Below are 5,242 nucleotides of genomic sequence, written 5' to 3'. Positions count from 1 at the left end.
TTAGCATCCCCTTTAAACTTATACCCACAACCAGGCCAATGATCATTTGTGCACCAAATATTCAAGTCCCATTTTTATTGCATTATTACATTCTATAAGTCAACATATTTAAGGCATTACATTCTATATGTTATGTGATGTAAACAATAAACATGTCATGGAACTTATTAATACGGTGAATATATGTTATGGTATTTTCAAATATGTTTGTTTCAATGATGACAACGCCATACTTATCAAAGACAGTATATCCATCTTGATCACACCTAATAAGATCAAATTCCTTTTGCATAGTCATATCTTAAGCTCGTAGGCATTAAGTCCATTTCATTGGATTCTTTGAGAAGAACAAAATATGATAACGATATTATTCGAGTTTTAGATGGTAGTTCTTGTCACAAGAGTCCGGCTAGATTACTTGATGTAGTATCTTATACTATACCCAGCTAAAAAATATATATAACTTATATGGAGGAGAATTCATCACATATATTGATGTGTAATCTTAGATTTATTCAAGAATATATAGTGTGTACTTAATAACATCTTGGTCACTATGTGCCAGAATACTCATACATGAAAGAAATATTGAAGATTACTAAGTACATTTTTTTTAATGAAAACTTTCGAATTGAGAGATGCCTTTCCACTAAGGGTGACGTCCTCGGTTGTTTTAACTGAACCTTTCTACATTTAGATAAGTAGGCATTCAAAAAGCTAGAAAACCAAAGGTGTGCACATTTTTAGTGTTTAGCAGAGATTGAACCCCCCACCGGCCCCTTTGTAAAACCTTCGTGAGTCACTACTTGAACCACAGCTCACTATAAGTTAGTGATATATATTGGACTAAAAAACCCCACCCTTGTTAAATGCTACACTATGTCCAAATTCAACTACTTGTTAAACAGGTGAGGCTTTCCTCATGCTACTAGAAATTGCAATTTTTTAACTCAGATTCACGTGACTTAATTAGAGTATCCTTGTTATAGTTTCCAACATTTTTGCTAGCCACTCAAAAGGTGTTTAACAAGTGAGGTTTGAACTTGAGATCTCTTATGGGTATATCAGACACTTGATCATCGGGTCAGTTTCGTTGTGATTAGATATGCCTCCCAACTCGATAGCTAAAAGAAAACTTAACTTTAACGGGGTTTAGATAAGACATGGTTGTATTAGACCCAATGGAACTTGATTTGATAGCCCGGTGAGTTTCTACATGTTTATTGAGACATTTGAGATTGAAAGTATATAACAAAATCATGTTTTAAAACAATCACAATTTGAGTTAATTTTCAGTAAGCCAATCTTAAAAACTGCATTGCTACTATAGGCACAATTTCATGCGTAACAGTCATCTGTAGCTTGCGAATTTACTTTCCATATATGGATACTACCAATATTGCAATGAAGCCCATGATGATGATACCAGTCATATGGGTTTAGACCTAAACCGTGGCTCGTTAGTAGACAGTGTGACTTCTCTAATGGAAGAGAGTTTCACTTCGCATATGCCTATGAATCTAAGTTACCAGAGAGAAATTTATGTTGGCAAGACTGCTGGCAAATGAAAAAACCAAAATTTTAAGAAAATTTGATTATGGGTAAAAGCTTTGGGTTTTCTGGTCTGTATCAATATACTGTATTTGGAAAGATCAATTGTTTTACCGGGAATAGTCGGTTATCTAATACAAAAGTTTGACCCCAAGTTGGTTACCTTTCTATAAGACCTCTAGATAAGCCACCAGATTTCGGCTTATTCATAATGTGGGGCTGACTGATAGTTTTTTTTGGTTCATAATCTATCCATTTCTTACTCCCAGTGACCATATGCTAATCGCATCAAGACTCTCATGAACACATTCCGTAGAACCAAACAAGTTTTCGTCAACAAAATTTAATTTTAAGGGTTGGTTATCGAGTGCTACTTGTGTGTAGCATATTTTACTGTTATGTAAATGAACTTGGCTGGTGTGGGCTGGAGCTTTAAATTATGCTATGGCTTGAAAAAATCTAGTTTATATGTTTGTTTCTATAAGTTTAAAGCAAAGAGGTTAAGCTTTCACTAAACATTTGTGATCAGATTTTCTTATCGACTAATTGACTAGCAAAAAGAGAACAAAATGTATATATATATATGTTTCTCTTGATAGAAAAACTAATGTTTGTCTAGAAAATCAGATCCTAGATGTGCTCATTTTATTAGGAAAGGCAAGAAACATGTTACTCGTATATCACACTATCACAAATGTGATGCATCTGTTGAAAAATGTAACAAGTCTTTTGATGCCAGGTGTAATAAGATCAAACAATCATTCCCACATATCTAAATTGTTTACGCTAGACACTAATCTGAGTTCATCCTTCCTAGTTGAAAAGTTTTGTCTCGTTAAGGAACAAGCATAATGGCCGAAACATGTTGCTGCAATTGAATCATGTACTCTAATTTGACCCATGGGAAATATAAAAAGTCGGGATCATCTCCAATCTTTAATAGGTCATTATACAACTTCATCAAAACCCCACATTTAGTTGTACCAATGAACACAACTCTTCTCAAATGAAACAAGAAGAATACCTAAAACACTTTCATAAATGAACACCCTTACATAGAATAGGAATCGCTATGAGATACTCTAACCAGTCAACAGACTACTTGAAACCAATCTATACTACTAAACTTTTTGACCCTGACTGATAAAAAGGGCAAACACTTTGAAACTAAAGACGCAAGTGGTCAAGCAAAGTCACCATCAAATCATCATGTTGAACACCTTAATCATTCTACTAAGGATCACCAAAATAACCAAGAAATGTGCTTATGCAATTTCAAAGCTAGCAAATATATAATTCTAAAGATTGATTGATAAGCGTCTAAAAAACTTATATCCAGATGAAATCTTTCACATGAAAAAAATTTACAACTTTACGTTTACACATCTGTAAAAGGCGCAATGTCTCATCTATTATACTGTAACAATATAGCACAAAAAATCTGCAAACTATCAAGGATCAACAATCATAATTCATGTCTGGTTATTATATAATAATTAATTAAATGCATGATCACGATGATATGATCCCACATCGGCCAAGTATGGGATTGGTTGGTGTTTTATAAGTCTAGGTGTCCCCTCCCCCTTTGAGCTAGCTTTTGGGAGTGAGTTCTACACTTAGCTTATGGCATGATGCGAGCCTATTATGGGATGGGTTCGTATCACACGACTCCGAATCCCGATTCCTGTCCTAAAAGGGTGTTTGGAAGTTACATGCCTGCCATTTCTTACTATCTGACAGATAATTCACCATTCAATGACCGATTGAGACCAAAAAGATATGTAAGCACCACGAAGACACACTTTTTCAAAGGATCTCAAGCAAACCAGAACATCCATATTCCATACCAAAAATAAATATGCCCAAATAACATCTATTGCATAACTACAGTCTACGGCCTTCCTATCAACCAAAATACTTAAAAGGCTAAAGCGAATCTAAAAAAATACATGAATACTTGGTATGTAAGACTATCAAGTCATCAGTATTAGAAATGCAATTATAAAGCAGAAATAATCTAGAGGTAATGCGATTAACAAAGCATCAAGCTAGCCATCATATTTCATGCGTCCTACGGAACTGTTCAGATAACTACACTAAGCCCATAAGCTAACAAGCCGAACAAATTACCTTAATGGCTTTTCAAAATACCAGTAAACCAAAAGGCTCACGGAAACTTAAAATTGTCCATCAAATATAAAAAACCAAATACAACAATCAATAGCCACAAATTCCATCAAAGGCCTAGATGCAAAATATAAACTACTACATAAATACCTATTTATTGGTACTAGACAACAACAATACCAAATTTTCTCACCCATTATTAAGACAACAAACATACTTGATGCTTCAAATGCTAATTCTACACACTCACACACACCAAAAAGAACATATAACTTGTTACCAAAAGTGTGACCGTGACTTGGTGCAACCTCAGTCACTCACCATCAACCTCTCAAACCACCTATAGGCCACAAGTGTAAAAGGGAAATTAGAAAAGCAAAACCTCAGCAGCAACAAGATTTTTTTAATATTTTCACATAAGTACAGCGAGACACATACTTCAAAAGGTAGTTCTGCATGATATATAAGCAGTACACCATGACTTATATTTATGTATTACCATCAAAACCATTGCATTAATGTATACAGCCTTCAAATTTCAATAGTCACACTGGCCTCAGCTTAGCCTTTGCCAATGTAAAAAGATGCAGGTTAATCAAAAGGCTGCACGTGGAACTTTTCAACCAACTTACGAAAAGCGCCCAACATAACTCAAAAATGATCTAGCAAAGTTGAAGAACTACAAAACACAAGGTAAAACCATAACCATAAAAGCATAAATTCATGCAATATATTTCTTAACACCTAGATAGTAGTATCAGATATATGTCCATAGAACCATGACCATAAAAGCAGAAATTCATGAAATTACAATTTCAAAGATTCATTACATACCCAAGAATCCAGTAATGCAAAGCTTCAACTTCTTTGCTTTCATGATCCAAAAAGTACCAAAATGTCATATAACCTACAAATAGATAACAAAAAAATTAAAAATAAAAATATTGATAAATTAATATAGTTTCAAAATCTCAAAAAAATAAAACAACTCCAAAATAAGCATTACCCTTCTGACATCATGATAATCTTCTAAGCCTTCTGATACACATAAGTCAGCCTACATTTCCCACAATAATGTCTGTCATCATGATTGGCCATAAAAGTCCCTGCACCACACTCCCCATCTGGGCATTCTTTTCTTAATCTCTGCACCTTCCCAGAATCAGCAACCTTATAAAACTGCAACACCAAGACAGACAAACATTGTTGGTCTGGTGAGATACCTTATTTGTCTTGAATCTTGGATTTCACATTGTCGATTGTGTCTGATGATTCGACTTCTAAGGTTATTGTTTTGCTTGCTAAGGTTTTTACAAAGATCTGCATTTTGGGTGGGTTGGGTAAGGAAGTTGGTAATGGAGGTGAATGTGTTCTTTTTTACTTGGGCAGTTAGGCCCCGTTTTATTACGTTTATAACAGATTATGATTTATTTGTCTGGGAAATGGGTTTTTTTGGAAATGGCCAGATTTATGATTAACTAGTTCCCGCTTTTTTTGGGCTAAAGTATTTCGCAAATTAATTTCCGAGGAAATGGACCCAACTATGGCTAAATATTTTGTA

At 34.4% G+C, this 5,242-nt stretch overlaps 1 pseudogene; it reads right to left on the bottom strand.

Moving 5' to 3' along the window:
- Positions 1–4,710: 4,710 nt before the first annotated feature.
- Positions 4,711–5,007, bottom strand: LOC122598289 (annotated as a pseudogene).
- Between the last annotated feature and the right edge of the window lie 235 nt (positions 5,008–5,242).

This window comes from Erigeron canadensis, chromosome 4 (genome assembly GCF_010389155.1).
Source record: "Erigeron canadensis isolate Cc75 chromosome 4, C_canadensis_v1, whole genome shotgun sequence".
Lineage (NCBI taxonomy): Eukaryota > Viridiplantae > Streptophyta > Magnoliopsida > Asterales > Asteraceae > Erigeron > Erigeron canadensis.
This window is presented reverse-complemented; position numbering and strand designations above follow the sequence as displayed.